Below are 18007 nucleotides of genomic sequence, written 5' to 3'. Positions count from 1 at the left end.
AAGGGGTCAGGATAAGGCTTTGGGATGAGACGGGGGGGAAGGAATGGTGCCCAACCACTTGGACGGTCGGGGGATTGAACGCCGACCTGCATGATCCGAGACCGTCGCTCTACCGTCCAGCCCAAGTGGCTGGGAACTAGCAGTAGTAGTAGTATGGGAGTTAATCAGGAAGAGAGTCATTACAGCCTTAAGTGATATGTTAATTAAGGAAGTCATCCAGACTGAGGGGAGGGGAAATTTAGCAGAGGGGAGCTGACCTGGACAAGGGGGGGGAGAATACTCTATAACCCAATTACATGAGAATAAAGTTAAGGGACGAGGTCCATGTCCTCGTCCATGTCCTGTATGGCTGCAACCTTGTGGTGATTCCGAGGATCAACGTCCCCGCGGCCCGGTCTCCTGGCTGGTGGTCTGGTCAACCAGGCTGTTGGACACAACTGGTCGAAGGACGGACGGAAACACTTGTCACTTTCCTGTCTCTTCCCGTGTGCGGGTTGAGAGTGCCGTCCGCGGTGCTGTCACTTACTGTCCCCCAGGCGGGAGGAGGACGGTCGCGCGCGTCGAGGGCTGGCTCTTGACGAAGATATTACATGTATTACGATGGCTTAAAGATCGTGATAAGACGGAAGCAGGTCGGTAATCATACAAGTCTTAAACACCTGATTGCAAAATTTAACACAAGTGGAAAGTTTAAGACAGCTGCTATTTATCGAACACCAAATCAGAAATGTTGATTGTGACCAAAGCCCAGATAATGTTGACGAGGCTTACAGACGGGCTTCTCCAAGCAACAACAGCCTTGTTGACCTGTCGTCGTGCCCCAGACCGGACTTGGTGAGTAGAAGAACGCCCAGAGCCCGGTACTCACCTATTTGTGCTTGCGGGGGTTGAGCTCTGGCTCTTTGGTCCCGCCTCTCAACCATCAATCAACAGGTGGTTTGGTCAACAGGTATATACTCATCGGTACATGTGAGCAAATAAGTCATATAATCTACAGTGTAGATTTGTGGTGAGAGACGATTTGAGAAAGGAGAGGTGATCTTGAGGGATTAAGAACTCTCTTGGGAAGGAGTGATTGAGGTAAGGCATAGGGGAGGGAGAGGGGGAAAGGAAGAAAGGGCAGGGAGAGCTGAAGTAGTAAAGGTAGGGAGATAAGAGGAAGACAAGGAAACGAGAAGGAGATGGAAAGGAAGCAGGAGTAGGGGGGGAATGGGAATAGGAAGGGAGAGGCTTAGTAAAGGGAGGTATAGAGAGAGGGGAACAAGAAGAAACGGGAAGGGGAGAGGAGGTAATGAAACAGGAGAGAGTAAGGGTTGATAAACTGGGAACAACTTGAAACTAAAAAGCCTGAAAATGGAGCTAAAATTTGTTAACTTAGATTCCAGTTTTTTGTTTTTGTTTTTTGCCAAAAACTTCAGGAAACACAAACTTAAAACATTAAGGAGCAGGACTCTCCTTTGTTACTCAGACTGTTACGAACACACACACTCGTGGCCGAGTGATCAGCGTCCGCGACCCGCAATTCAAGTACCATGGTTCGAGTCACGCCTGAAGCAAACAATTGGGCAGTCCCCCCCCCCCCCCCGCACAACACACACTGTACAGAGACACAAGAGGGTGTTTCCCACACATACAGAGTCACAGTAACGAAGCCGTGCCCCAGAGGGCGTGCGTGTGCTAGTATGAGGTGAGGTGAGGTGAGGTGAGGTGAGGTGAGGTGAGGTGAGGTGAGGTGAGGTGAGGTGAGGTGAGGTGAGGTGAGGTCAGGCGACTCATGCTCAGCTTATGCTCCTCCAGGCACTGGGTCACGCTAAATACACGTCTTTATAGAGAGAAATTCAAACACGGTATTCGACTACTGTTAATTTTAATAAAATTACATATTGTTTTATTCGGTTAGATGTCTAAGATAGATGTCTTGGCTCTGCTGGAAGTCCTTTTTTATGTGAACCAAATTTGGCAATCCATCTTCCAGCTCAAACTGAAAGTCAAATAATGACTTACGTAGATTTTAACAAGACTAATACAGTCTAATACAGGCTGGGCTTGAGGAGTAGAATAACTCCCAGAACCCCATCAACCAGGTATCAACCAGGTATCTTGTACAACGACATACTTCGTAAGTTAAAACTTACACTGAAACTTTTCAGTGGGACTTAAACCATTGAAAACCCTTACTTGTAAGAGTACTGGTATCAATGTTACATATGCTAGACTATTATATATGATGTTTGTTAAATCTCTAATTATCATGCCTTGCACCTAATTAACTTTCCCGCCACTGTGTTGAACAAACTAGCAGTAGTATAGAATGAAGCCGTGAAGGGGAATTCTTGGTGCCCCAAGATGCACAAGAATCATCAACATGAGGGAAGAAGTGAAGCTGCCAACCATACTAGAGAGAGAATAGATACGTCAACACCACCTTTTGCCTTAAAGTCATGAGAGACCCTACATCTCCTGCATTGCTCAGAGACAAATTATTCAGTGCTGTTAACACCCTATTGACTGGTGCCGACATACCAACTTGCTCCTAGTATGATAAATGGCTGAGTGAAAAATGTCTACAATCTCATCAAAACTGAGCAGTCCCTATAAATGCATTTTACCTGTCTCTGATATTCCTCATCTGTGCCCGACCATTCAAGTATCTCACACACACACGTCACCAAGAAAGGTAATGAGAATCTTAAAGCTGTCACACTTGAAACAATTGCCTCCTCCATCAAAACTTTATGATCTCACGAGCACGGTGTCCACACTGACGGCTCAGACCACTCGTCTACAGGACGGGCTCCAGCAGCATGTAGGTTTATACACAATACTTGCACACAAACTATCAGTGTCGGGTAAACAACTGGCTGACGACATACAAACAGAACTGGAGGCACTACAACTAACTACCAGAACATTAAAAAACACAGGAGGAGGGAATATTTTTTTTGTGCTTCAAAATCTGCACTACAAGCAACTGAAAACTTCGCCTGCAAGAACCTCATACTAGCAATAATAAATGACTTGTTCGTTGCACAGACTAAAGGGTTTCTAATCTCTCTTGTGTGGATATCATCTCGCATAAATATAACCCATCATAATGACACAGACATTGCAGCCAAATTAGCGTGTAACAAAGATGAAGTTGAATTAGACTTAGGTATCCCCATCTCTATTGTCAAGACTATATTGTTCCAAACATTCAGGTCTGATAGAGAAATTTCTAACTCCCAAACGGCCTGAAAGCACTAACATAAAAACCTATAATTTGTTCAGATGTGAAACCAATGTTTATGGGCAGCACAAAACATCCACCAGACTGTGCGACACAGTGGTTGCCAGGATCAGGTTGGGTTACCGTTACCTGTGGTAGGTGGCTACAGGTGACGGATCTCCCAATCCTGAGCACTCCAGGTGCAAACTCTGAGCAGGAACTGCGGCATGATCTCCCGCACTACATCACTGAATGCCCAGTTATCAAACCATTCAGAGTCATTGGCATGAGGTACCTGGAGCCTCGGAATTACTTTATTCACTCTCATGGGATTATGTGCCTCTGTAATCCTTTACACCACCGCCCACGGGATGGGTATGGGGTGCATAATAAAGAAATTGAATTCTCATGGTGTTACATAGCCTTCCCGGCTTGGTGCCTTCTTTTGATAATAACTACTTTATTCACTCTCGTGTTCTTGAGGATATCCTCATAATGCACCCAAAATTTGCCAGTGCAGGCTACAGAACATATGGTCCTGAATGACAAGCCTGACCTGGGGCCAGGTCTGTCTTGTGATTACTTGATCTAAAAGGCTGTTGCTTGGAGCGGCCGGTAGGTTCAACAGGCTGTTGCTTAGAGCAGCCCACAGGCCCACGTATCCACTACAGCCTGGTTGGTCCAGCCCTACTAGTAGAAAACTGTCCAGTTTTTCATGAAGACTCCGATTTTTGTTGCAGTAATACTTACACTGGCTGGGAAGATATTAAACAATTGTGGACCTCTGATGTTCAGTGTTTGATTGTGGCTATGTCACTTCTACTCTTCACTGACTCTTATCTGCATCTCCTTCCATATCGTTCACTCTAGTATGCTGTTATTGTCCAAATTCAGGACCTGACCCTCCAGTCAGGTCCTGAATTTGTACTCTCCTTTCTAGGGAGTACATTTGGAGAGCTTTGAGATTATCCCAATAATTTAGGTGTTATATCGCGTCTATGCGTGCCGTATATGTTTTCTGTATTCCCTCTATTTCAACAATCTCTCCTGCTCTGAAGGGGAAAGTGAGTACTGAGCAGAACTCGAGACGGGACAACACAAGGGATTGGACTAGTCTCATCGCACTGTGATGGGATCCATGGATTTGAAGGTTATCGTAATCCATTCTATCATTTTTCTGACTGACGCTATATTTGCTTGGTTATGCTCCCTAAACGTTAGGTCGTCAGACATAATTAATACCTGCCTGATACCTGGTTGATGGGGTTCTGGGAGGTCTTCTACTCCCCAAGCCCGGCTCGAGGACAGGCTCGACTTGTGAGAGTTTGGTCCACTAGGCTGTTGCTTGGAGCAACAGTCCGTCATTATTCACAACCCGTTCTCGCAAATTCATAAAGTCAATATTGACTTATTAACTACGTGCATAGGTGATATACTAAACATAATAGATACCCTTAAAAAGATTCATAGAAAACACCGACCTTACCTAACCTTGTTAGTATCTTAAGATAAGCATCTTATTGCTTCGTAATTACAATTATTACTTAACCTATACCTATTATAGGTTAGGTAATAATTGTAATTACGAAGCAATAAGATGCTTATCTTAAGATACTAACAAGGTTAGGTAAGGTCGGTGTTTTCTATGAATCTTTTTAAGGGTATCTATTATGTTAAGTATGTCACCTATGCACATATTTAATAAGTCAATATTGACTTATTAAATTTGCGAGAACGGGTTGTTATTCACAGATCCTGTCTATGTTGTTTTCCTACTACGGACAGATTTGGGATAGTATGTAGAAACATTTATTGGGTAACTAAATATATGTGGGATCACTTGATTCTTTCAGTGTACCTACACATTCACATGAGAGACTTCGGGTGAGTATATATATTGGAGCTGCCACGTATGAGCCAATAGGCCTTTTGCAGCTACTTAATTTGTTGCTTATAATAATAATAATTGTGATAATAATAGATGATAATCGAGCGGTGCGTAGAACACGCTAAGCTGTCAATTGGTGAAGGTGATCCATCACCGTGGTGCCAGACAAGCTGGCTGGTGCTGGCTCACTCTACCCTGGTAAGTTCTGCACCTCGGGGCTCCTGTTGTTCCTTTTTTGACACTTGTGACACCTATATTATTGTCCTCTTTAATGGTAGCGTCTTCCGAAAAGATCCTTCACGTTGCTTTCTCGTTCTATATTGTTATTAGACTGCTTTTTATATGTCGTTTCCGTTTTTATAGATTCGGTTTTTTTTCCGAAGACCAGGAGCTGGAACTTACTTTCATTGAACATTATATTTGTTCTGGACCAGTGAAAGACTTGATTTACATCTGATTGGAGGGTTGCTGTGTCCTCTATATTGTCTACTCCCATACAAATCCTAGTGTCCTTTACAAAGGATGATACGGTACTATAGATTATGTCCTTGTCTGTCTGATATGAGGATGAGAAAAAGTACTGAAGCAAGCACAGTACCCTGGGGGACTGAGCTTTTCCCAGTGGGTGATCCGGATTTAAGTTTGTTGACTATTACACACTGGGTTCTCTTAGTTAGGAAATTGAAGGGCCACCCTCAAACTTGTCCAGCAACTCCTTTTGAGAGCATTTTGTGTGCAATAACACCATGGTCACCTTTGTCGAAGGCTTTTGCGAAAAATGTGTATTTTGTTGTTGCTTCTGCCTTATTCCCAACTTTATCGAGTGGTGCTATCTCTGCTGTTTTAGTGTGTCAGGGATAACACCATTATCTAGGCCACGTCTTCGAAGTAGGTTAAGGGTCACCGATAGTTTTATTTTTTTAAATTTTTGACGATGATGCTTGGTTCTTTTCCCTTGATAATTCCTTCCTCTCCGAGTAACAAGTATTTTGTACTCATGATGTTCCTGATTAATTGATTTGTGAAAATAATATCAAGTGTGTTTTTCTTCTCTTTTTAATCATGATTGTAACCATGATATATATGTGCTTCCGCCTACAGTTTAGACCTATTGTCTTATGTTATCTTGAGGTTATCTTGAGATGATTTCGGGGCTTTTTAGTGTCCCCGCGGCCCGGTCCTGGACCAGGCCTCCACCCCCAGGAAGCAGCCCGTGACAGCTGACTAACTCCCGAGTACCTATTTACTGCTAGGTAACAGGGGCATTCAGGGTGAAAGAAACTTTGCCTATTTGTTTCTGCCTCGTGCGGGAATCGAACCCGAGCCACAGAATTACGAGTCCTGCGCGCTATCCACCAGGCTTTCGTGGCCCCAGTCCTGCGTGACAGTGAATACCACCATTATCCTCACTTTAATAAGACTATCAAAATCCTCAGATTAGGCAAAATTGAAATTAATTTTGTCAATAAAGATGTTAATAATAATTAATTATTTTCTGGTTAATGGCAAATGTGTCACACACAATCTTAACAGGTCGTTTGTGTGTGACTGTTCATTTAGACTATACTTGCTGGCAGTCTCTTGGATATAACTGTATTTGCCACATTCTTCCACTTGAGGCGGCGCAGGGTACAGCGACCAGGCTGGAGAAGGAGCAGGGTACAGTGACCAGACTGGAGGATGCGCAGGGTACAGTGACCAGACTGGAGGCGACGCAGGGTACAGTGACCAGGCTGGAGGCGGCGCAGGGTACAGCGACCAGGCTGGAGAAGGAGCAGGGTACAATGACCAGACTGGAGGAGGCGCAGGGTACAGTGACCAGGCTGGAGAAGGAGCAGGGTACAGTGACCAGACTGGAGGCGGCCCAGGGTACAGTGACCAGGCTGGAGAAGGAGCAGGGTACAATGACCAGACTGGATGGAGGAGGCGCAGGGTACAGTGACCAGGCTGGAGAAGGAGCAGGGTACAGTGACCAGACTGGAGGCGGCCCAGGGTACAGTGACCAGGCTGGAGGCGGCGCAGGGTACAGTGACCAGACTGGAAGAGGCGCAGGGTACAGTGACCAGGCTGGAGAAGGCCCAGGGTACAGTGACCAGGCTGGAGAAGGCCCAGGGTACAGTGACCAGGCTGGAGAAGGCCCAGGGTACAGTGACCAGGCTGGAGGAGGTGCAGGGTACAGTGACCAGGCTGGAGGAGGCCCAGGGTACAGTGACCAGGCTGGAGGAGGCGCAGGGTACAGTGACCAGGCTGGAGAAGGCCCAGGGTACAGTGACCAGGCTGGAGAAAGGCCCAGGGTACAGTGACCAGGCTGGAGGAGGTGCAGGGTACAGTGACCAGGCTGGAGGAAGCCCAGGGTACAGTGACCAGGCTGGAGGAGGCGCAGGATACAGTGACCAGGCTGGAGAAGGCCCAGGGTACAGTGACCAGGCTGGAGAAGGCCCAGGGTACAGTGACCAGGCTGGAGGAGGCGCAGGGTACAGTGACCAGACTGGAGGAGGCCCAGGGTACAGTGACCAGGCTGGAGGAGACGCAGGGTACAGTGACCAGGCTGGAGGAGACGCAGGATACAGTGACCAGACTGGAGGCGACGACTATGACTGAGGGAGCAGGACAAAGATAGGGGGAGGGGACATCAAGCCACGGGTGTCCCTACCACTCATGTTGAAGGAGTGATGATGCTGTGTCCCTCTAGGGTACACAGCTCACCCGGTTTGTCCTCTATGGCACTTGATAATTACACAAGCTTGGCACAAACTATGCAACGCTCTATAGGCTCTACGATTGATGCACAACCCTGGAAACACAAACCGTAACTGTCTCTATTTTCCGCTTGTTACAACTTGTAATAAAGTTGTTACATCTTGGCTTAACGTGTTTATGACGTATTAGAACGTTGTTACAACTTGCTATATTGGTTGTTATAACTGGTTAGGAGGTGTTAAAACTTGTTCGAACGTTGTACCAACGTCGTAGTTTCGGTGTGTGTTTGGCGGGAAATGATGTAGATATGATACAGTGAACAGATACAGTATGATATATAATACAGTTGATGTAGATATGATACAGTGAACCAAAAACGAGGACAGCACATTCAAATCCACACTGCAAGGATCTTATTTTGAGATGATTTTGGGGCTTAGCGTCCCCACGGCCCGGTCCTCGACCAGGCCTCCTATCCAAGATAGATTAAGGATTGCTCTCATTTTCCAAAGTTCATTTGCCACTCGTTCAATGTTCAAAAAAGGGGAAAAGTGTGTGTGTGTGGGGGGGGGAGAGGTGTGTTAAAGCCACTTAACCCTTTTGAGGAAGGGGTGAGTGGGAGCGGTGAGTGACTCATCGTGTAGAGGTGGGTCTGAGAGTGAGTCAAGAGGTGAGTGGTATGACTAACGGGACACCGGTGTGAGGGGGGGCGAGGGGAGAGTGACGGGGTGAGGGGACGGCTGGAAAGGAAGGGGGATGGGGGGTGAGAGGGGGAGGATGGGGGGGTGAGAGGGGGAGGAAGGGGGGGGGGGTGAGAGGGGGAGGATGGGGGGGGGGGGGTGAGAGGGGGAGGATGGGGGGGTGAGAGGGGGAGGATGGGGGGAGGGGGTTGAGAATGAGGTGATGGGAGGAAGGGCCAGGAAGCTCTCAGTTGAGGCCCTCAGTCAAAAGTCAGGACACCTGCCTGGTGCCTCCACACTCCCACGCTCTCTAAACTCCCCTTCCCTCACACACACACACACACACACACACACACACACACACACACACACACACACACACACACACACACACACACACACCCGTTGATTGACAGTTGAGAGGCGGGACCAAAGAGCCAAAGCTCAACCCCCGCAAGCACAAATAGGTGAGTACACACACACACACAGGGACAGTAGGGGGGGACATGATCACCACATACAAGATTCTCAAGGGAATTGATAGGGTAGATAAAGACAGGCTATTTAAACACAAGGGGCACACGCACTAGGGGACACAGGTGGAAACTGAGTGTCCAAGTGAGCCAAAGAGATATTAGAATGAACTATTTTAGTATCAGAGTGGTTGACAAATGGAATGCATTAGGAAGTGATGTGGTGGAGGCTGACTCCATACACAGTTTCAAATGTAGATATGATAAGAGCCCAGTAGGCTCAGGAACCTGTAAACCAGTAGATTGACAGCTGAGAGGCGGGACCAAAGAGCCAGAGCTCAACCCCCGCAAGCACAAATAGGTGAGTACACACACACACACCGTCTTTAGTTCAAGAGTAAACTAAATAAGTTTTGTAAAAACTAGAACTTTAGTTTGTAAATGTAAACAAGAAAAACGAGTGAAATGAGTCACTGCATGAAACTAATGATCTTCTTGAGGTTATCTTGAGATGATTTCGGGGCTTTAGTGTCCCCGCGGCCCGGTCCTCGACCAGGCCTCCACCCCCAGGAAGCAGCCCGTGACAGCTGACTAACACCCAGGTATCTATTTACTTCTAGGTAACAGGGGCATAGGGTGAAAGAAACTCTGCCCATTGTTTCTCGCCGGCGCCCGGGATCGAACCCGGGACCACAGGATCACAAGTCCAGCGTGCTGTCCGCTCGGCCGGGAGCCGGTCGATGATGGATGAAAGGCGAGGCTTGAAAGCCGAGGCTCGACCCCGCAAGCACAACTAGGTGAGTACACACACGAGTACACGCTAACAGGTCCTCACGACCGAGTGGACAACGCTCTGGGGTCGTAGTCCAATGGGCCGCGGTTCTATTCCCGGCCGAAGTAGAAACAAATGGACAGTTCTTTCAACTGACGCCCCTGTTCACCTAGCAGTACAGAGTTACCTGGAGTTAGACAGCTGCTACGGGCTGCTTCCTGGGGATGTGTACTCACCTAGTTGTGCTTGCAGGGGTTGAGCTCTGGCTCTTTGGTCCCGCCTCTCAACTGTCAATCAACTGGTGTACAGATTCCTGAGCCTACTGGGCACTATCATATCTACATTTGAAACTGTATATGGAGTCAGCCTCCACCACATCACTGCCTAATGCATTTTATTTGTTAAACTACCCAGACACAAAAAATAATTTCTAATGTCTCTGTGGCTCATTTGGGTACTAAGTTTCCACCTGTGTCCCCTTGTTCGTGTTCCACCCATCTTAAATAATTTGCCTTTGTCCACCCTGTCAATTTCGTTGAGAGCTTTGTAGGTGGTGATCATGGCTCCCCTTACTCTTCTGCCTTCCAGAGACGTGGGGTTTAATTCCGGTATCCTTTCCTCGTAGCTCATACCTCTCAGCTCTGGGTGGCGTATACGAGATGTGGCAAGATACGCCACCAGCTCAGTCTGGTGGCGTATCTCCGCGTCTTCTCTAACTTTGTCTTGTGTTTAACTATGTATGGACTCCAAGCTGGAGCTGCATACTACAGGATTGGTCTGACGTAAATGGTATGCAAGGTTCTGAATGATTCCTTACACAGTTTCTAAAGGCAGTTCTTATGATGGCTAATCTATCATATGCCGCTGATGATATCCTTTTGATGTGGGCTTCTGGGGACAGGTTCAGTGTGCTATCAATCCCCAGATCTTTCTATGTGAAAGATCTGGGGATTATCTTGCAGGATTTCACCTCCCAGATGGCACACTGTGTTCGGCCTCCTGTTCCCTTCGCCTATATTCATTACTTTACACTTACTGGAGTTAACCTTTATAGGCATACCTATTTGTGTCTGCGGGATCGAACTCTTGCCCTTGGTCCCCGCATTTTTAGCTGCTGGTTGTCTAATGCAACGACTCCTGACGTATTTCCCTACCGTAACCTGTTTTTAAAGCTATGAATGGAGTTTGCCTCTACAACCTGCTCCTTTACCCACTACCTTCTCGCTAAAATAAAACTTTCTAACATCTCTATGACACTTCTAAGTCTCACACTTCCATCAGTGCTCTCTTGGTCTATTGGTGTTCATTGTTAACATTTCCTCTGTTTACACCCTGTCAATCCCTGTTAATCCCTGTTTACACCCTGTCAATCCCTGTTTACACCCTGTCAATCCCTGTTTACACCCTGTCAATCCCTGTTTACACCCTGTCAATCCCTGTTTACACCCTGTCAATCCCTGTTTACACCCTGTCAATCCCTGTTTACACCCTGTCAATCCCTGTTTACACTCTGTCAATCCCTGTTTATACCCTGTCAATCCCTGTTTACACCCCTGTCAATCCGTTTACACCTTGCCAATCCCTGTTTACACCCTGTCAATCCCTGTTTACACCCTGTCAATCCCTGTTTACACCCTGTCAATCCGTTTACACCCCTGTCAATCCGTTTACACCTTGCCAATCCCTGTTTACACCCTGTCAATCCCTGTTTACACCCTGTCAATCCCTGTTTACACCCTGTCAATCCCTGTTTACACCCTGTCAATCCCTGTTTACACCCTGTCAATCCCTGTTTACACCCTGTCAATCCCTGTTTACACCCTGTCAAGTATTTTATATGTTTGTATCATGTCCCCCTTCTCCTCCTAGCATCACCAGATTTAGTTGCTCGAGTCTTCATACTTCATCCCTCGAAACTCTGGGACGAGTCTCGTTGCAAACCTCTGCATTCTTAAGAGCTCCTTTTGTGTTATTTTTTTAGATGGAGTTCCACGCCGGGGCGGCATACTCTAAAAACTGGCCTCACATAGGCGGTATACAGTTGTTGTTTATGATTCGATGCTTGGAACAAAACGTCCCAAGCAGCACGGGCTATGGTGAGCCCGTAGTAAAGGCGGTACACATTAATCTAAAAGCCTCCTTATTCAAGTTCCTGAAGGAGTTTCTGACTTTTGTCAGCGTGGAGTATACAGCCGACGTTATTATTTTTTTTTTTTTGAGATATATACAAGAGTTGTTACATTCTTGTAGAGCCACTAGTACGCGTAGCGTTTCGGGCAGGTCCCTGGAATACGATCCCTGCCGCGAAGAATCGTTTTTTCATCCAAGTACACATTTTACTGTTGCGTTAAACAGAGGCTACAGTTAAGGATTTGCGCCCAGTAAATCCTCCCCGGCCAGGATACGAACCCATGACATAGCGCTCGCGGAACGCCAGGCGAGTGTCTTACCACTACACCACGGAGACTGTTATTCTATTGATACCAGCCTCTGGAGTTGTTTGGTGTTTTTTATGTCCACTGCCAGGTCTTTTTCTCTAGTCGTTATAAGACGGTAGTTATAACTACCTCCTTATAACGAATATATATAACTTAGTTATCACACACACACACACACACACACACACACACACACACACACACACACACACACACACACACACACACACACACACACACACACACAGGGGGAGGGGGAGAAAGAGAGAAAGAGAGAAAGAGAGAAAGAGAGCCAGAGAGAGAGAGCCAGAGAGAGAGAGAGCCAGAGAGAGACAGAGAGAGAGAGAGAGAGAGAGAGAGAGAGAGAGAGAGAGAGAGAGAGAGAGAGAGAGAGAGAGAGAGAGAGAGAGAGAGAGAGAGAGAGGGGGGGGGGAAGGGCTGGGAATGTTTACCGTGGCGGGTCCCACCTCTCTACAGCTCAGGACAAATGACCCGCCGCCTCCAACCCTCCCTTAATTAATGCCCAATTTCCTCCCTTCCTCCTAATTTGAATTGCGAAACACCAAGTCTTGTGTATATATATATATATATATATATATATATATATATATATATATATATATATATATATATATTATATATATATATATATATATATATATATATGTATTATACACACACACATGCACTATAGACTATACAACTTCACATAGCCACATTTGTTGACACTCGCACATTATTATTATTATTACTCGTGTTATGAATCATTTGATTAAAGACCTGGGCCAAGATTTATCGAGCATTTACGAAACTTGTACATCTTTCACCATAGATGCCTAAGTGTTCAATGAATCCTTGCCCTGACGTCCTATTGGTGAGCCTGACTCACGTAAGGTGCTGGATGCTGTCTTGGAGCATCACCTCCCCCCCCCCCTCCTTACAACGGTCCTCCAAGTGGAAAGTGATCTCTTGGTGACCTCTAGAATCTTGTGTGTGTCTGTGATATGAGGTTGCTCTAGTGTGTGTATGTTCCAAGGTTGCTCTAGTGTGTATATGTTCCAAGGTTGCTCTAGTGTGTGTATGTTCCAAGGTTGCTCTAGTGTGTATATGTTCCAAGGTTGCTCTAGTGTGTATATGTTCCAAGGTTGCTCTAGTGTGTATATGTTCCAAGGTTGCTCTAGTGTGTATATGTTCCAAGGTTGCTCTAGTGTGTATATGTTCCAAGGTTGCTCTAGTGTGTATATGTTCCAGGGTTGATGCAGGTGTGCCATAATCTGTACGTATGTTTCAAGGTTTGCGACTTAAGGACAGAGGAAACACGAGAGAGAGAGAGACAGAGCCAGAGAGACAGAGAGAGAGGGGGGGGGGGGTCATACAAACCCCCAATTTGAGACCCTCCAGCTTAAACAGTCCCGTTCTCTTGGTTTGCCACAACATACCAAATACCAAGTGCTAACCTCACCTAACGGTGAGGTGAAGTGAGGTGGGAGTGGTTAGGTTAATAAGGTTTTAAAACAACCACTGGGGAACCATTTTGTTACGGGCTATTCATGCCCGTGCCACCTCTTGGGTGGCTTAATCTTTATCAATCAACCATTTTGTTTACAATGCAACTTGCACCCGATCACCAGTCCCACCACAACGATCATAACAAAAATTCCCCCGGCAACCAGGAGGCCTGGTCGACGACCGGGCCGCGGGGACACTAAGCCCCGGAAGCACCTCAAGGTAACCTCAAGGTAGGACATTTCACCACAGCGGAGGAGCTTGGAAAACTGCCACACTACTGTTCACTTGAGACAGTTAAGCAAGTCCCAACTGTGTCTGGGTACAAGCGACAGGATGAACAACCCAGCGGGTTTTCTTCCTATTGGGGAGTGTTGTACATGCTGCTATGGCGGTAGTCCTCTCTCAGGATGAGTGGCGCTGCCCAATAAACTCGCCCCTCGGGGCAAAATTTAAATTTAAAAAACTACTCACTATAGCAAAGATGACTTGAGTGGTGTGTGGCCCGGGATGAGTATGGGATGCACAATAAACACGCCCCCACCCTCCCGCGGCAACAAACAAATCACATTCATACGTCAGGCTGCCAACAGCCCGGTTGACCAGTCCAGCAACCAGGAGGCCTTGTCGAGGACCGAGCCGCAGGGACGCTAAGCCCCGAAATCATCGCAAGGTAACCCATAAAGAGTACATACAGGTGGGATGTTCAAGCCATCTCGCAAGTCACTTCAGGAGTTGAGGCAGCGTGGAAAACCCTCTCAACAGTACAGGAGACATGGGCAAGCCCTATTTCTCAATTCAGATTTGCAAAAAGCCACCTCTGGGAAACGTGGAGTATATATAGGCCGTGCTTAAGACTGCAGACCACCATTTGGTCACCATTTGGTCCGGGAGACATCTCCCGTCACGCAGGGTGCAGTCGCACCCCCACAGATCTCCAGTATCATCTATTGATACTGGTGATGGCTCAAAAGGGCCACCACTTACGAGCTATTCATGCCTGTGCCACCTTTTGGGTGGCTTCATCTTCATCTTAACACATTCACAAGGGAGACATCTCCCGTCACGCAGGGTGCATTCGCACCTCCACAGATCTCCAGTATCAGCTCCTGATACTGGTAATGGCTTAAAATGGCCACCACTTACGGGCTATTTATGCCCGTGCCACCTTTTGGGTGGCTTCATTTTCATCTTAACACATTCACAAGGGAGACATCTCCCGTCATGCAGGGTGCATTCGCACCTCCACAGATCTCCAGTATCAGCTCTTGATACTGGTAATGGCTTAAAATGGCCACCACTTACGGGCTATTTATGCCCGTGCCACCTTTTGGGTTGCTTCATCTTCATCTTAACACATTCATAAGGGAGACATCTCCCGTCATGCAGGGTGCATTCGCACCTCCACAGATCTCCAGTATCAGCTCTTGATACTGGTAATGGCTTAAAAGGGCCACCACTTACGGGCTATTCATGCCCGTGCCACCTTTTGGGTGGCTTAATCTTCATCAATCAATCAATCAATCGACTGCAGACCACCATTTGGTCACCATTTGGTCCGGGAGACATCTCCCGTCACGCAGGGTGCAGTCGCGCCTCCACAGATCTCCAGTATCAGCTCTTGATACTGGTAATGGCTCAAAAGGGCCACCACTTACGGGCTATTCATGCCCGTGCCACCTTTTGGGTGGCTTAATCTTCATCAATCATCAATCGACTGCAGACACCAGTAGGGAAGTATGAAGGAAGACAGTGGTGAAGGCGACATAGTACACAATGACTGCACCCTCACCAACCACTCACAAAGGTATGCCATTTTTTATCACCTGCCTCGGCCGTTCCCTGGCCTGCTGCAGGCGACCTAGAGCCCTGTGGGGAGGCCAACCACTCCGCTCCCTCTCCTGATTTGCCACTCCATAAAAAAAATCCAGTCTCCTAACCTAATCCAAAGCGTACGAACCCCAAGCAACCCGCCTACAGCTTAGCGAGTCAGGTGGCACACAAAACGTGGATATTTGTGATCCGTTACGTTTGCTAGAAGATTGTGTTGTTGTTGTTTAAGATTCGCTACCTGGAACAAAAAGTTCCAAGTAGCACGGGCTATGGTGAGCCCGTAGAGTGAAGATTGCGTTTGGAACGCTGGTTACCACAGCATAAAGAAGCGCGACCCCTCTTAGTTGAGAGGACGGGTTGTTTTACCGGTGTTGGAGACGGCTGCAGCCTCATCCCCCTCCTACCACCACTAATCTACCAAATATGGCAAGTTTATCACCCGCCAGGGGAGTGAATTTGGTGTGTCGTCAACTCACTCCAAATAGGGTACATTTTATTACCTGGGTGAGTCATGGAAGGAGGCGGACAGTGCCCCCACGACCGGTTGTCTGCGTGTCGTCCTTGCTGTGATGTGTACACAACCTGGCCCATCCCCTCACCAAATATATAACGCCAGCCTGGGCTGCCTCCTAATGTGGCCGCCTAGCGCCCACGCGCCTCGCACCCAGCTTCCGTTCGCCTCTTTTGTGACGGGTGTCGCGCCCATCAGCGGCTGCATCGTCGCTTACAACGTGTCCGCCGGCCGCCCCGGGGAGGTAGGTGGGGCCTGGCCTCTACACCGGCCGCCCTGGGGAGGTAGGTGGGGCCTGGCCTCTACACCGGCCGCCCTGGGGAGGTAGGTGGGGCCTGGCCTCTACACCGGCCGCCCTGGGGAGGTAGGTGGGGCCTGGCCTCTACACCGGCCGCCCTGGGGAGGTAGGTGGGGCCTGGCCTCTACACCGGCCGCCCTGGGGAGGTAGGTGGGGCCTGGCCTCTACACCGGCCGCCCTGGGGAGGTAGGTGGGGCCTGGCCTCTACACCGGCCGCCCTGGGGAGGTAGGTGGGGCCTGGCCTCTACACCGGCCGCCCTGGGGAGGTAGGTGGGGCCTGGCCTCTACACCGGCCGCCCTGGGGAGGTAGGTGGGGCCTGGCCTCTACACCGGCCGCCCTGGGGAGGTAGGTGGGGCCTAGCCTCTACACCGGCCGCCCTGGGGAGGTAGGTGGGGCCTGGCCTCTACACCGGCCGCCCTGGGGAGGTAGGTGGCCTGGCCTCTACACCGCACCCAGCCTTCCCTGCCCTCCACTCACGTTCACACATTGATGCACCAGCTACAACACTCCGCCTTTGGGCATGACAGCTGAGTCGACAGCGCTCGGGATTCGCACTCCTGAGGTTCACGGTTCGATCCTCGCTGGAGGCGGAAACAAATGGGCAGTTTCTTTCACCCCTGTTACCTAGCAGTAAATAGGTACCTGGGAGTTAGACAGCTGCTTCCTGGGGGTGTGTAACAAAAAGGAGGCCTGGTCGAGGACCGGGCCGCGGGGACGCTAAGCCCCGAAATCGTCTCAAGATAACCTCAAGAAGGGGAAGGGACGAGCCAGGTAGACATGACCTATGCACGTTGAGCCAAGATATACCCGTTTACGAATTGTAGTGACCTTTGGAGTATCTTTTGACAGCAGGAGCGAGGTCGACGGAACAGGAACTTGAAGGATGACTTCCAGAAGCAGGACTTACGGGGGGAACCTACCTATTTACCGTATACACTTGCGCAATGAAGCAAAATGCACAAATATGAAGGCAAGACCACCAGTACTAGAGTAAGCACAAGGACAAGAGCACAGCACAAGTGTCGAAGGAGAACACCAGACTGTGAAGAGGCAGAGGAGCAACTTCTGAATAAGCCAAACCTAAAACCCAACCCCAAGGTGATCCACAGCCACACGAGAACATCTCTGGAGCAGGTCGGGGATGGAGCCAGCGTCCTGCATCTGGCCGGGTCCACTAGGAGGAGTCTGCAGGCACCCAGCTGGTAGCCAATACATGTTTTACATGTAACATTCTCACACCATGCAGGTCGGCGTTCAATCCCCGACCGTCCAAGTGGTTGGGCACCATTCCTTCCCCCCCCGACCGTCCAAGTGGTTGGGGCACCATTCCTTCCCCCCCGACCGTCCAAGTGGTTGGGCACCATTCCTTCCCCCCCGTCCCATCCCAAATCCTTATCCTGACCTCTTCCAAGTGCTATATAGTCGAAATGGCTCGGTGCTTTCCCCTGATAATTCCGTCCCTCTCACACTATGCTTTAGATATATTATTGTGTTGTTATTTTCATGAAACTTATGATACAGCTGACACATTAACAGAGGAAATACGGGGAACAGCTGTAGCTGTTCATAGCCACAGCTGTGCAGCTGTGGCTATGCATACGGGGAACTTAACAACAGATGATTCCAATGAGTCTTCAGTACAGTACAGAGGGTTTCAAACTAAGCAGACCGAAGAACTTAGACATTAATAGAGAGTAAG

General features: G+C 48.4%; 1 protein-coding gene across 4 annotated transcripts in view; it reads right to left on the bottom strand.

Moving 5' to 3' along the window:
- The window catches only part of Mad (Mothers against dpp), a 179057-nt gene that overhangs the window by 127529 nt on the left and 33521 nt on the right, over nt 1-18007 (bottom strand). The gene's annotated exons all lie outside the window — the stretch shown is intronic.

This window comes from Procambarus clarkii, chromosome 45, assembly GCF_040958095.1.
Source record: "Procambarus clarkii isolate CNS0578487 chromosome 45, FALCON_Pclarkii_2.0, whole genome shotgun sequence".
Taxonomy (NCBI): domain Eukaryota; kingdom Metazoa; phylum Arthropoda; class Malacostraca; order Decapoda; family Cambaridae; genus Procambarus; species Procambarus clarkii.
This window is presented reverse-complemented; position numbering and strand designations above follow the sequence as displayed.